At 43.9% G+C, this 16325-nt stretch overlaps 1 protein-coding gene across 1 annotated transcript in view; it reads left to right on the forward strand.

The window, feature by feature from the left end:
* The window catches only part of FAM180A (family with sequence similarity 180 member A), a 30418-nt gene that overhangs the window by 9804 nt on the left and 4289 nt on the right, over nucleotides 1–16325 (forward strand). The gene's annotated exons all lie outside the window — the stretch shown is intronic.

Raw genomic sequence — 16325 nt, forward strand, 5'->3', positions numbered from 1 at the left:
TTCATTTTTATTTACGGCAATTGTTCATGGCTTGGCACTGAACAAACTCCATTTCCAGTTAAACACTACTTGTAGACATCCTAATATAGTACAGCATGTGTTAAGTGAAACCATTCATTTGTCGTAGTCGCAGCAATTTCTGGTTTTCTGGATTACCATGCCAATTTGGCAGAAAGTTTTGGAAGGTAATAAGTGTAATGATAAAAACGTATATACTGCTTGTTTTGTTGCTTTCTACTGCCAGGGTTTTTAATAAACAGAGCTCAAAGGGGCTGACCTACCTTGACTTGTACTTAGCAAATCTAAAGCTCAGTTCGGTCCTCACAAAGATACAAGGATAGAAAAGTACCCAAAGATTTTTCCAGGCTGAGGCATCCCATAACAGGAATCTGGTACAATCAACAAAAATCAGATACAGTCAGGCCCAGTTAGGCTCACGTGGCAAAGGGCAGCATGTGACTGCTGCGTTGGGCTCTCCAGCAGAAGGAGGATGATGATGTGGCCCTGCTTCCCCACAGGATGCCTGGAGAAGCCAGGGTGAAACGAACAGGCAGCACGGTGTCTGAGCTCAGCTCAGAGGATCCCGGTTTTGATGAATGCCCTACAGGTACCAGGTGCCCTCTGTCAACCATCAAGAACAGCCAAAACCTGCTTTCTGGCCCAGGCTTGGGCTTTTTAGCTGGATTATCTAACCTTCCTGCCTTCCCGTACCAGGTTGCTGTCTCTCACCGTCCCCCATCTCTCCCTAAAACCAGCCCTGCTGCACAGAGGGAAGTCTGCAGCCACTTGGCTGAGGTCTGGGTAATGCTGCATGCTGCGGACGGAGGGAATCCTCCAGGAACACAGAGAGCTGAGAGGGGGATTTAGATGTTTAGCAATGGGACTGAGAAAGATGAGGCAGTCACGAGCTGGCAATCGCACAGATGGGGGCCTTGTCTTGCCATGGTGCTCTATTTCTCGTGTTCACGGCGGGGAAATGCTGTGGGCTCCAGCTGATGAAGAAGTCTGTCTTTAAAGAGTCTGCCTGGTAAATGCTAAGTGTTAGGGATACCGGAAGAAATTGTACTTCCCTAGAAAGACACTCCTTTTCTAGCCAGAAATTGTGTTTAGGGAGCAGGCTGCTGGACATTTGCTGGGAATTTCTGGAGGCCTTTCAAACCCTGAAAGACTAACTGCATGTCCCACAGACCATCAATCCAGCACGCATCTGGTTATGTCAGCCCTAATCTCTGTGCATGGCGCTCACAGGCAGCTGAGGTGAACTCCAAAGCTGAACAACATGTGCACATATATCCTCCAGAGGAACATATGGGGACTCGTAAGCAAAATATCACCATCAAGGCAAAGAGCTCAGTTTCTACTTGCACAAATCTGTCAGTGAAGTAAATGTAACCAACTCGTCACATGTTTTTAATACTCTATAACCCTCCCTCCTTTCTATTTACATGGTCAAAGATGGAAGGGTGTATCATGTCCAGCTGGCTTTTTGGACCCTTCTATGATGTCCCCCAGCAGCTTTTCACTCCTGGTTGAATTCATGCTGTCAAACAAGACATAAACTCTCAAAGAGGCAAATGTATCTCCCCTGATGCCTTTGTAGATGAATGCCATAGCTGATGTATATGTATGTGTGTATGTATATGAACCCAAGGCTGGACCTCAGGACCCCCTGAATGTCTGCCCACTGAGGTGGAAAAGAGTGCTATTCCTTTTCACTGCAATTCAGCTGGGAGCACCTACTTGAACATATTGTAGTTATCTGTTTTCAAACCCCATGCATCTCCTTATGGGTGCTTTTGTTGACAAAGTAGTGCATGCATTATTTAAACAAAGTTACAAATCACCTTCTGAGTGTCCCTTTCACAACAAAATGGAATGCTTATGCCAGCCTCTCTCTGTAGCGCAATGGAATGGGTGACATCTATTAACCCAGTGTGTCCGAGGAGCTCAGCCATGACAAGCTAGTTTGCATTCTGCTTCATCCTTAATAACTGCGCACTGCTCAGAGGTTGTGGTGGGTTGATCCTGGCTGGATGCCAGGTACCCACCAAAGCTCTTCTATCACTCCCCCCCCCCTCAGCTGGACAGGGGAGAGAAAATATAACAAAGGGCTCGTGGGTCGAGATAAAGACAGGGAGAGATCACTCACCAATTACCGTCATGGGCAAAACACACTCAACTTGGGGAAAATTAACTCAATTTATTACCAATCAACCAGAGTAGGGTAATGAGAAATAAAACCAAATCTCAAAACACCTTCCCTCCACCCCTTCCTTCTTCCTCGGTGCAGCTTCAATCCCGAATTCTCTACCTACCCCCCCCCGCCCCCAGCGGCGCAGGGGGACGGGGAATGGGGGTTATGGTCAGTTCATCACACATTATCTCTGCCACTTCATCCTCTTCAGGGGCAGGAATCATCACACTCTTCCCCTGCTCCAGCGTGGGCTTCCCACAGGGTCACAGCCTCCTTCGGGCACCCACCTGCTCTGGCGTGGGGTCCTCCCCAGGCTGCAGGTGGAGATCTGCTCCACTGTGGACCTCCCTGGGCTGCAGGGGGACAGCCTGCCTCACCGTGGTCTTCCCCACGGGCTGCAGGGGAATCTCTGCTCCGGCGCCTGGAGCACCTCCTCCCCTCCTTCACTGACTTGGGTGTCTGCAGGGTTGCTCCTCTCACATGTTCTCACTCCTCTCTCTGGCTGCCATTTCTGTGCCCACTGCAACATTTTTCCCCTTCTTAAATCTGTTATCATAGAGGCGCTACCACTGTCGCTGATGGGCTTGGACTTGGCCAGCAGTGGGTCCATCTTGGAGCCAGGGGGCACTGGCTCTGTCAGACACAGGGGAAGCTTCCAGCAGCTTCTCACAGAAGCCACCCCTGTAACCCCCCCGTTAACAAAACCTTGCCACACAAACCCAATACAGAGGTCAAAACAGAACTTAAAGATTAGTGGGGCTAGCATTTAGAAGTATAAATAGGGGAACAAGTAGTCCCTGCCTTATTTTGTGGCCATGCTAACCATCAATCTGCCCCTATAAATGGTTAGTTTGTTGTATTAGTATGCTCCAGTATCTCAGACAATGATTACTTCTTCCCTATAGGCCAAAAACCAGTAACAAAATTCCCCTAATATGACAAAAGGAAGCCTTATGAAGATGACACAGGACAAATATCAATCACATGTTCAAAATCAGATGATCTCTATAAGCTTACCTGGGAGATTATCATCACTACCAAGCTGAGGAAGAACTGTCATGCAGAATTATCACACGATGAAGTCTAGTTTTCACAAGGAGTGCTTCTCTAGGCACAAGACAACAGATATCAGATTTACCAAAAGATTTTTCATTAGCGGCCTATAATGACAACCCATGGAGTGTATACATGCTGGAAAAATTTTTCTAAGTAAGCACATTTCATTATGCAAGCTTCAGAGTCTTTGAATTAGTAAGAAGAAAGCCCAAATCCAGGAAAAGATAGGTTGAAATTTACAGTGTGAGTACCACAGCAGCTTATCTAAAGTGCTTCTCCACAGTAATACTGTTTTCTTTACCAGTCCCCACGCAGATGAATTAAATCAAAGAGTAAACTCCCAGCTGGTTTTAGTCAGCAGCATGCTAGAGGTTTGCACTGGAAATCAAGTCTTCCTCCCTTTCTCCAAATTTATTCTTCCTAAGTTTAGAGCATGAGGTCATTAACATTTTTTTCCTTAAATATTTGCTTAGACTATTTTACTGTAAGCCAAAATCTATTTTACAAGTTCAGCTCAAAAGAGTCCAGGAGAAGAGAATGTATGGTAAGGAAGAATAGCACGGAATCAAATACATGGGACAAATTAGCAGGGTCCTCTTGGGCTGAAGCCATTGAGAGATGGCATCCACAGGGGCAGGAACTGCAGCAGCAAAAGATGTTGAGTTTGGAATTTCCACCGATTTTAAGAGCAACTGTCAGTGTTTTGTGCCTTCCAGGTCCCACTGCTCAGAAAACAAGATATTTGGGTTATTTTGTTGGCTGTAAGATTTCTGTAAGCCTGAATCTAACCTCCTCTTCCCTCCGATCCCAAGCGTGCCTTTCACAGCACGGGGCTCTCTGTGACCTGGCTGCCCGCAGAGCAGCATCAAAGGGCTGGTGGTGCCAGCTCGGGTCATCTGAGGCCCTCGTCCGCAGTGTCCAGCTGCCTTTAGCAATTTGCAGTACTCAAGGTTCTGGCAGGGCTTTCTGTATTTCATGGTGAATCCGGCTGTACGTCAGTCTCAGCTTTATTTCAGCAGATTGTGAAACCTGAAAGATCTAGGAATAGTCGGATTTTGAGAGCATGAAATAACAAGGAACAGTGGAAAAATGGCAGCTTTTTAAAATGGAAATCCCATATGTGTGTTTGTGGAGTGAGGAAGGCAGCTATAAAAATAATCCATTTTACGTTCATCCTTCAGATTTCTTTGCTATGTTTCCGGCAATATCACAAAGATTGTCTTGGCCCACCATTGCATCTGCACACATTGAAATCCACCAATAGATTTTGTGGATGATTATATTTGAGTTCCATTAACTTTTTGATATTAGTTTCATGCAGATGCACAAATTAACATAATGGGGCCCAGACATTCATGCAGGTGTGAACTTGACAGAATAGATGCCTTCTCAGAGTGACCCTCACTCACTGCTCCAGGAGAGACATGTGGTTCCCCTGCCTCTTACCCAGGGATACAGCACAGCTTTTCACCCTTCGTGTTCTGCTCAGGTGGCGAAACAGCTGTACCAGTCCAGTTCAGAAACATACCTGAATCCATCTTCAGCTCTGAGTTACTTTCTCAGACTTCTTGTCTTTATCATCACTACTAGAAAACATACAATGCTTTGAAAAGGCATTGCCTCCAGAAATAACTCATTTCCTCACAAAAAGGACCCAGTATCCCCCTGCTTTCTGTTTATTGGGCAAGGCTGATTTATACGCTTTCTCCATCCAGCACATATTCATGTCATTAAGAAAACCAGCAGCAGGTGCTCTGATATTTGGAGCTCAATGAACAGCTGGAAAGGCAGCTGGGATTTCCCTGGTTTTGAAGAACAAGTGAAATCCCAGAGCAGAGGAAGAAGAAAACTGGGATTTCTGTATTCTCCTCCTAAGAATTTATTTCAACTTGGATGGGGTTTTGAAGGAAAGGGGAAGACAATTCTGGTTATTTCTAATCTGAGGGAGAAGAAATGGTCAATATAATGTTTATTGCTCCTCAGTCTTGAGCTGTGATATTGCTAGTTAGTGAGTTTGAGGAATAGGTTCTTGTTTCACATGTGCTACTATATGTGTAAGCAGTTTGTACACAAATAAAGTAATAAATAGTTTGTTATCAGTTCAACAACAGTTCCTAGATCCACCATCAAACACTTGAATTTACTTGTTATTTGAAACTATTCACAGATAGCTTAAGTGAATAATTCCAGGGTCCCCATCATTTCTTCTGTTTTTCTTCACCTCAGCTAACAGCTCCATGATCTCAGTGGGACAGTTCCCATAAGATAATTCAGCACAGGACAATTCAATCAGCAATAACAGGAAACCTTCATTATTTTTCTTAATCTGCAGATCATATGGCCAGAGATTTTAAAGTCAGGATGCCCATGTATTTTTTTGATTTGGCCACCTGCACAGAATTTCATGTAGAATTTCAACAGATCCAATGCATCGTGTTCCATTAATGCATATTTTCTGAAAAGGCAGACAGTTTGAACTGGAAGACATCACGAGGTGGAAATCTGCTAATTCTCTCGTTAGCTTGTAGCAGGGCATTGCCATTCTCCCAGATAAAATGACAAGGTAATTTCAGAGAGCTCCTAAATCTACATAGTATTGGTTGTTTAGATAAAGCACGTGATATTGTTCCTACTCTCTGACAGACATTTTATGGAACTAGTCAATGACAACAGTTAATACTTGGATTGAAGAATCTGAGCTGTCATTCATGATAATGAAATAAAATTCATACTGCTTGCTGCTAGGTCTGTGGTTCAAACCGGACCTTTGATTCCCTTCTCACCATCCCGTCTTGGAATAAATTTTAGATATTCTTTGTGCCAGTTGAATTTACTCTGCTAAATATTCAGGGGGATGCAACCATAGAAGGGAAAGAAGTGTTTTGCAGCTAGTGGTCCTGCAGCCGATCCTCACCTCTAGCAGGAGCAATGACTACACTAGTTGAGGTGACCATCCACGGAAAGGAGCCCATGAGCTTGGTGGTTAGATCAAGGGTGTGTAGGCACGAGGAAGGGCTTCTGCTAACCAGGGCTGATGTCCATCCTTACATCATCTGAGAACTGGAATCATCAGCAAATGTCCTAAGAGCAGTTGGACCACACTTGCATTGGGAGTTTCTCACATGTAGGAGCACTGCTGGTGTAGCAGCTGTGACGGGGAGTGAGACAGCTAAAATCTACCAGTCTTTTTTTGGTTTGCTTTTCCCCCTGGCTTGGCTCACTGTGTGGCCACACAAAGCGGTGTCGGCACAAAGGGAAGGAGGGAGAGCCTGACTGGGGGCAGGCGTGCCGGACTGCCCCTTGCAGCTGCAGCTGTGATTAGGTCAGCCTCAGCAAACCCCTAGCTACTCAGTCACCTTTGCCTGCCAGGAAACCAAGGAAGCCAGACTGAAAAAGAAAGTACAACAAAATAGTAAAAAGGCCATTCTTAACTACTGGATGCCTCTCCTCTGTGCTCAGTGTCTCAGCTCTGTGTAAATGTGTGCCTGAGAGGTGGCACAGGGCTCGAGCCCACCCCTCTGGGCTCTGCGATGCTAACATAAAACCGGCAGAGAGCTGGAGAGACAGAGACTTGGTTTTGAAGGGCTTTCCTTTCAGAGCAGCAATAGTATTATGCATAGAACTCTTGGAGCTCTGTCTTTTCCCGTGAAGCAGAGCTCTGATTTCCATTCCTCTCACTCCATTGTTCAACAGCAGTCATCTACTTTGCTCTGCTCCTAGGGTCCTTCCCCACAGCTCAGCACCGAAACACCAACACCTGGCTGTACTTCTTCCCTCCCTTACTCCCTCCCTTCTCTTCTCTTTCCTGGGAGAAATGGAAGTAGATTGGATCATCATTATATCCCTTCACTTGTTCATTTGTAAGAAACAGTTTCAAATGTGGTTAATTAAGATTGCTTTGTGTCTTCCCCTTGCATAAGGGCTGTTGTGAGCAACACAGATAGGGAAGGAGAGGTGACCCTCCAATGAAGACAGGGATATAAAGCACTGGTTCATTTCCCAACTCTGCTTGACATTTTCAAATGTTGTCCAAATGTGTTGCTAAAATTGCTTATTGCCTCTGTGTTAAACCTGTGGAACAGGGTTGATATTTCCTTTCTTTATTGCTGTCCTTCACTCATATAGTGTTCACCATAGCCTATCCCCAGTTCCTGGTAATATGGCAGCAAAATGAAGGCTAACAATATGTTTCACTTACTTCTTTCCTTCAGTTTCTCTGCGTGCATTTTTTCTCTCCACGCCTTCTGCGGCAACTTTACTCCAGCACGTTAAAGGTCTCTTTTGGCTGACTGCATCTTTTTTTGTGAGCATAAATAATTCCAAGTGGGGACCCCCTCCTTATGACCAAGGGAAGAATAAATAACACAGCATACATTGCTCTAGGCTGGAAACAGGTGAAAATGCTGCATAATGGAAATTCCATCTGAGGGAATAAATTCTCAGACCATTTTAGTTGGTTGATGCTAGTCATATCTTTGAAACCATTTTACTTAAATCATAGAGGAAAAAAATATCCTCTGCCTCTCACAAACACAGGCTCAGATGCACCATTTCCTTCTCTAGCAATATCCATTTCTGTAAACATAAGGGGTTTTTGGTCTTTCTAATACACCTTTACATTTCTTACTTATGCCAAGTAGCTAGAAAGGCTTTTACCACTCTAGTTTTTATATAGAAACTCTGTTGCATGTTAATCTAATCTAACACTTCTCAGGACATTTATGAAGTGCAGAAGTGCAGGTTGGAGCAGGTTCTGTTTTATGGAACTGAGACACCCTTTCAGAATATGTGTGTTTCTTAAAAAGGAGATAAATTAATAAAAGGTAACTTTGAAAAAACTGATTATGTGATGAACTAAGGGATTGAATACAATCTGTTATTAATTTTAAGTGTTTAAAACTGATTTTTTTTCTAAGAACAGTGTTGCCTGTTGCCAGCTTTTGTAGGGAGATCTACTTCCTACATCCTTACTGACAAAACTTAGACTTTCAGGGTGGAGCATTTTTCTTTTAACCATTCTTTTTATAATTACAGAAGAAACAAATGTCTATTCTCACTTTTAGCCAACAGGCAGGAATAAAGAGAGACCATTGCTGCTATTAATTTCAGTCTTAGGAGCTAAGATAGCAAGGATATGGAGCTGAAAGTAAAACGAGGCAAATTCTCTTGGTAGCTGCTTTTAAAAATGTGCTAGTTCATGTCGGTTTGTAATTAAAATGTCTTCTCCATCTCACTGCTGTGTTCTCCTAAGGGGCATTGGGATTTAATCTCCCAATGATGGAGATTTAAATGTATTAAAGTTGGAATGCACAAGCCTTTGCATTGCACTTGTTGTCATGGGAGCTACTTATGTGAGTAACTGCAATTCCAGATACAAATTTCAGAAGCTAGCCTATAGCACTGCAATGTTTTTCCCTTGTCTTTCTAGGTTTTTGTGTGTGTTTTTCCCTTATTTTATTCCTCTTATTCTTCCTCCAGCTTCCCGCTCTTTCCATTTCTCCTGTGCTAGGGCAAAGTGTTCAATCATTTCTAATACAGCAGTTTTGATACCAAAAAGCAAAAAGTCAGGAAGCATAGAGGAGCTCTGCCTGAGCACACTCCGTTGCAGGGCTGACCAGCCAAAGCTCAGGTTCTGCTCTGGCAGCGATTGCATGTCCAGGGCAGTATAAACACCTCGCAGATCGTGAGCACGCATCCTTCTGGGGATGAGGCAAGTGCAGGACAAGAAGTAAAGAAGGATGGGATTACTATGCATAAAACCTGTTCATTCCTTATTAACACTGCTGGTTTTGTGATTTATGTTACTACTTTCACTGCCCACCACACACCTCTCATATAGGTCAACACCACTTCACCCTGGAGGAAGCAATGCTTCTGGTACCAAGATCTTCTGCAGGCACAAAGCAGATGAAAGGCTCAGGGCAGCAAAATATTTAGTGACTTTGGCTGCAGGATGGTAAGGACAGGTATTCCACAGTAAGCCTGAGGCAGTAAATTGGGGACAGTGAATTATTGCTCTAGCAATGGAGCAACTCAGCATAAGGACCCACTAAAGAGTCAACTGAGAGAAATAAAACTCTTTACATATAAAATATACTTCTGGTCTGATTGTAAACCCTCATAAACAAAGTGATCAAAGAGGAACATGAAACAAAAAGCCTTTATCAAGGGTATGCAAACTTTGACACTCGTGTCCTTTTCTCTTCTGCAGTGCATGGTCAAGGAGAAATGTAGAGACTGAGTTCAAAACAATGCTTCCCATACAATGTTAAAGAAAACCCTCTTGTGAGCGTTTCAGGCATCTGCCCTGAGACCCAAAGCAAGAATGGCTTCTAGGAGCTGCCCAGCTGTCTTTGCAACAAAATAGGTCCAGCCAGCCTAGATCACTCATAATTTTGCACAGCATTATAATGGCTGCTGTGTCTGCCTATACAATCATCTTGTAGACAGCACTGAGTTCATTTGCTTTAGCAAATGCTTGAATTTATCTGAAGAATCATCTCCACCTTTCAAAGGATTCAGTGCTAGTGAGAAAATCTGTTATCAGGTTATCAACAAATGTCTTGACAGGACCCTTTGGCTGTTCTGAGATCCATTTAGTGCAAATTCCAGGCAGGTTAGAGAAAAATGTCGTGATACAAGGAAAATTTCCAGCTCACTAGTGGAACCAGAATATGCTCCCGGTTGACTAACAGCAAGCTTGAAAGGGTTATCCATCTGGCCCAGGAGATGGCTTTTTTTGACTCTTGCAGAAACTGGCATAAAAAAAAGGCTGAGCATGGCCATGGATTTTTTTATTTGCTTTTCTAGCCATGTGATGTTTAGGCTAAGGAAAAACTCACACCACTGGAGTATAATTCAAATGCTGTTTCTTTGGGCTTGTTGTAAGACAGAACAAAACAATAGCCAATGAATTTATAAAAAAATATTTTACATACTTTACCATGCCTTCATGAAAAATAACCTATAAAGTTTTACATTTTCCTTTCCTTTCCTTTAGGGGTCAGTATGCATATTTGTTTCCACGCACAAATGCACTCACAGCACTGAACAACTATTTTGTAGTAAATACTTTTATTCCCTGCTTTATCAATAAGATAAAGCCAAGCAGGGAGAAATTGCTGTCATTATAATTTGGGATGCATTAACTTCTTTGTGTTGAGATCTACAAGTCCTGACTTCAAAAGCTTTGAGCAGGAAAGGGAAACTTTTGCTGTGATGGATCAAGCTGGATGTACTGCTGAGCTTGTAGCAGTTACCACTAAGGGGTAGTTGTGAGCTTGCAGTAAAAAGGCGGTTGTGGTGGTCTGAGAGGATATGGTTTTGCAGAGCCCTATTAATCCCTGTTACAACTCCTGGTGAACACATAAAAGGAGTTTCAGAGATTGCTTTTCCTTTTTAGGTCCATCTCTGAACAGGAACTGCTGCCGCCTGTGCAACCGCGCCCTGCCTTGCACTCCCAGAAACAGGGGGCTGGTCCCAGGAAGCCAGTGGTGCTGAAAGAAATCATTTTCATGAGTTTCTTTAGAGTCAGGCCCCAGTAATCTAAGACATGAGGACATAACTGGCAGCCTGCTGACTGAATTTGGCTTATAGGACAACTCCAGCTGAGCCACTACCTTTCCCTATGCCAACAGGCAGTCCTCCTTTGCTTAGCTTGCAGGGAGTCAGGAGTTTTGGCCCAAAAGTCCTCCTGTTCCTCTGCTCCTCCTATCCTTTATGAAAGGGGTCCCACTGAAGCAATGAGGTAGCCTTTTTGCATGCCCCTGAAGTCAATCAAAATCATTCCTACTGAGTCATGACCCCAGTTAAACTGTGTTCACATTCTGGAGCTCTAGGGAGCTGTACGTGCTTTGGAGCAATGACCTGCATAGGGCCTGATTCATGTTCTTGGCTTCATACCTTTTCACAGGAGAAGAAAAGGGCATCGATGATGCACAAATAATTGAGCACTACTGCAGCTATGCTCTGAACTTATTGAGCAAACACGTCACAGGCAGCAATTGGGAAATCATGAGCAAGAGTGTGAACTGGAAAGGAAAACTAAACATCTGTACCCTCCCCAGTGAAACTGCATGGAAAACCTGGGAGAGGATCATAAATGTTTGTCACATGGCTAATGAGGTCCAGAAAATTCTGGCACAGTTCTTAAGAAAGATGAAAGCATCTTTAAAATAAAGGCTATTGTCAGCCTCAACTGTGATGTTACATTTAAACCATAACGAAATTTCTAAGCTGACATGAGCTAAATAGTTAGAAGCAGGCTAATGAGTTGGCAAACATGGCTGCAGCTTTTGTTTAAAAACCTGGGTAGTCCTTAAGGAGAAGTGGAGTTGAATCAACAGAGCTGTAGGAGACTGGATGGACTACTGCAGTGAGCAGTGCTGAAAACAGGGACTGCTGCACCACATTTTGACAGGCACTTTTAGCCATCTGTCGTGGTTTAACCCCAGTCGGCAACTAAGCCCCACACAGCCACTCGCTCACTCCCCTCCGGTGGGACTGGGGACAGAATCGGAAGACTAAAAATGAGAAAACTCATTTATGTCTCATGTCATGAAGACAGTTCAATAAGTAAAGCAAAAGCCACATGAACAAGCAAAACAAGCCAAGGAATTCATTCCCCACTTCCCACGGGCAGGCAGGTGTTCAGCCATCTCCAGGAGAGCAGGGCTCCAGCACGCCTAATTCTTACTTGGGAGGACAAATAACATCACTCCAAACATCCCCCCCTTCCTCCTTCTTCCCCAGCTTTCATTGCTGGGCATGACGTCCTCTGGTGTGGGATATCCCTTGGGTCAGTTGGGGTCAGCTGTCCCGGCTGTGTCCCCTCCCAACTCCTTGTGCCCCCCCAGCCTCCTCGCTGGTGGGGTGGGGTGAGGAGCAGAAAAGCCCTTGGCTCTGGGTGAGCACTGCCCAGCAGGAACAAAAACATCCCTGTGTTATCAACACTGTTTTCAGCACAAATCCCAAACACAGCCCCATACTAGCTACTGGGAAGACAATTAACCCCATCCCAGCCCAAACCAGCACACCACCCTTAGGACTAGGCTTGTTGGCTGCCCACCATCTCGAGGCACAAGCAGTGGTGTGCTCCAGGGCACAGGGTGAGGCCCTTCAGGGTCGGGCGGGTGGGCTGGGAGCGGGTGGCTGCACACAGGCACACTGGTCCCATCCACCTCCAGCCCTGATGCCTCAGTGGGCAGTGAGGGAGGTCAGATCAGGGAGCACTCCTAAGCCCCCTTTGAAGAAGGGCTTTGGAAGAGGATAAGCCTGGTAGTATACAGCTATATAATAGAAAAGGTTTTCAGTAAGGATAATCAAAACCTTATTTTTCCTACCTCATCTCTGTGGATCATAAGCTTTTTGTTATGTGACTGTTCAGCCCTTAGGACAGAAGCGCCCGCTCCATTGGAGATGTCTTGACACATTTGTAAAAGAGGTAAAACCAATAAATCAATAGGAGTCTTTCCACCGACTTCAGAGATTACAGGGTTGGGCTTTCTCTGTCAATACTGATTAGGGATCTCTGCTCCCCAGACATTCACGGTTGCTGCAATTGAAATTAATTGGCTCCAACGTCCACGTAAAATAATGCACATTGCTCTGCATCTTCCTATGAAATAATTGCTTGATAACTTTACAGGGAACTCCCTTGGGGAAGAAAATGGTAAAGAGATGGCAAGTCACAGTAATATTCCTCTGCTGTTCTTTGATACAGTCCAACTAACTCATGTCAGAGATGGAAGTAAATGCAGGAAGAAGTCAAGTCAGCAGAAAAGTTTGAAGTGGAATTTGCAATCAGTAAATGCAGAAACTGGCTGCAAACCTTTCTCTGTCTCAGCTTTTGTGCTTAACTGACATGTGTGTTAAGTCAGTGTAATAAAAATCAGAGAGTGCTTGCTCTAAATGCTCACACAATCTCGGAGGAACTCATGAATTCATAGAGAGGACTGTGGAGGGAGTGATGGTGGAAGGATTTGACGACTGTGCAGGAAGAGAGAGAAAGGGAAGGACTGAAATAAAATGTGGATCAGGAAAATCGGATCACCATAACAAATACAGATGAACTCTGAAAGAGGTTCTGAGTAGAGTCTCTAAGAACTGTAACAAAGTTTGATATGTTTTGGGAACAAGATAATGACATCAGGGAGTCAGTGCTAGCCCAGTCCCCACAGAGGATCGCATGCCTCTGATACGCATACAAAGTCCTTTCTCACAATATGTAAGATGTAAGGAAGAAGTTCTTCACTGTGAGGGTGGTGCGGCAGTGGAACAGGTTGCCCAGAGAGGCTGTGGATGCCCCATCCCTGGCAGTGTTCAAGGCCAGGCTGGATGGGGCTTTGAGCAACCTGGTCTAGTGGAAAGTGTCCCTGCCCATGGCAGAGGGGTTGGAACTAGATGATCTTTAAGGTCCCTTCCAACCCAAACCGTTGTATGATTCTATATAGCAGCTCAGGCTTTTGTCCTTTTGAATCTCCTAATCTAATCCATGTTATCCTGGGAACAGGTGAGTAGGAAACCCCAGCTGCTTTCTGAGGTGTTACCTGTGATTCAGCAAGCGGGTCAGTACTAAATCGATAATATAGCATTCATTTTTGTGCGAGTCCATCACTCAGGCTTTTCTGGCTGAGTGGTGATGGGCTGAATCTGATGACTCCTAGCTCATCTCCATGATGGGAATCTGCACTTGGCCTGAAAACTAAAAGCGATGGGTGTGATGACAATAAACATGACAGCACTGAAGCAAGATGCCACAGACACCTTTTCCATGGCTCAGGGAATATTTGAGATGTAAACCATCTGCATATGTAGTGGTACTCTGCACTCTGAAGCTGTTTCCACTGAAAGGGCATCTAAAAGGCATAAAAATGAATCGTCATCATTATGGACTGGATTTCTGCCAGCTGCTTAGTAATTAGAGTTTTAATTGCCCAGTAATAAAAGTTTTAATTACTCAGCAATTAGTGCTTGAAGTTTCAAGTGCTTCACATGCACTCAATTGCATTCTCAAATTGCCAAGAGCAAAAGATGGAATAGCTCCAGTGTGTCTCAGCACAGCTCTGAGCAAGAGGGGTGAACATCAGTGATGGAGCAGCAGCAGAAAATGGGTATAGCCCAGTTTCCAGTGGTCAGCCAGGCAAACACTCTCGCAGAGCAGAACCTGCAGGCAGCTTGTGACCTTTCCCAAACTCACCATCTCCTCAGCTGGGCCAGACAAGATGCTCGGGTGGTAAATGCATCATGCTGGGGAAAGGCTACTGCAGAGACAGTCCTTTTCAACATCTCTGTTCTTTTACTTGGTACATTCATTCCTTCAGGCTTTTGGTCACATACCCTGCAAGTACTATTCAGTTATTTAAACAAGTTTTAATCTAAACTTACATGGATCCAATAGGAAGCACCTAGCTCTGTAAGTGTCTTATCAAAATGCCTGAAACCCGTCCCTGCAGGATACATTTACAGTTAATAGTATCCACCTGCAGGATGTTTATTGCAATTCAACAAAATGTTTTACCTATACTATATTCCCTAGCTAATTCAAGGCCAAAATACCCTTTGCTGGGTCAAGCATGAATTACTTCATACCTAGTATTATCCTAATTAATTTTCCTTATGCTAGATAGTAAAGGTCCTAATTAACACAATCTCTGAGGGCCTGGTTTCTTTCTTTTTGCCTTGCTAGAACTTAAATATCATTAACAAGTCAAACTTTAACAAAGTCAACAGTTGGCAACGGCCCAGGAAACAGGACTGCATTTAGGCTACAGAGTCTAGAAGGAACTGCATATTCATGATCTGCTTGGGTAATCAAAGAGGCAAATTGTCTGAGGAACCATGTAGTCAGGGAGCAGGGACAACTTTTCCATAAAATAATTACAGTTGCTCCAGCTTTTTTTTGCATGCCCAGAAGAGAGAGCTTTAAGTGACATTCAGGTTTTCTACAGGCAGCGTGCAAAACCCATCACAAGAACGTTGGCAAAACAAGACAAAATTGATCTAGTAAAAATATTTCATGGAAAAAAAATCTGGTAGAGAGAGGGTGGGATGAAACTTTTCAGAAATTCAAAGCAAGCTGCATGTTCTGTTAAATGTTACTTGTAATCGTAGAACTCTAAATTTTGGGGGAGGGGGAATCATAATGCCTTTCAAAAGGTGGTGGTTTTTTTCCTTTTTTTTAACTAGTTTCAAAATTTATCTATTAGCAAACAACAGTTAAAGTTGAGAAGCAAAGTTTATGAGGAAATACACTGACAGTCACAAAAGCACAGCTTTAAAAAAACCTTCCTGTTCCTGAGTATTAGAAAAAAGCCAACAAATCCAAACTATGATTACCTAAACATCAACATCTAAATCACACACACATAACATTAAACAAAACAGAGTTTTTCCTCTCTGCTCTGAAAAGAACTTACACCTTTTAGTAGTACCTAGTTATGGGGTTAGTAACTCAAAGCATTTAGGTGGTCTGTAATGTAGCATGAGATGTTTTCTATACTCTGGACTGTACAGGTCATTGATCCCACAAATGCTCTACCTCACTGGGGTGCTGAGTTCAGGGGCTGTACGTCTGTTTTCTGTCTCATTTCCCTGAGACAATATCTGTAGTACACTTCATAGTGGTGAATAAATACCTGATCATAGCAGACTTTGTTGTTTGTAGCTATAACACTGTGAAGTATTAAAGTCATGATAAATTGGGATTCACCTCATTGAATGTAGCTGTCTTGTCTAAGCTGGTAACAGGCTCAATGAATAGACAAAGCCATCCCGAAAGGGTGAGTCACTCCTTCCAGACATCTATGCCCAGGACAGATAAGGTGATCTACCCTCTGGAGGAGGTATCTCTGTCAACTAAGGAGACATCAACATTTAGACGGCTGAAACCAGGAGAAATGTAGGGTCTTAGAAGTGTGACAGTAGAAGAATGGCCTGAAGAAAGTAGGCTTTGTTGAGGGTCAGTATTGATTTCCCTTTGCAGAGCCAGGAGAAGAACATGTATTTCAGGCAATGTTGATGTTGCATTTATCATTATTATTCCTTACACCGTGTCTGCACCTCAGAGTCGCAGGCC

This window comes from Aquila chrysaetos, chromosome 17 (assembly GCF_900496995.4).
Source record: "Aquila chrysaetos chrysaetos chromosome 17, bAquChr1.4, whole genome shotgun sequence".
Classification (NCBI taxonomy): domain Eukaryota; kingdom Metazoa; phylum Chordata; class Aves; order Accipitriformes; family Accipitridae; genus Aquila; species Aquila chrysaetos.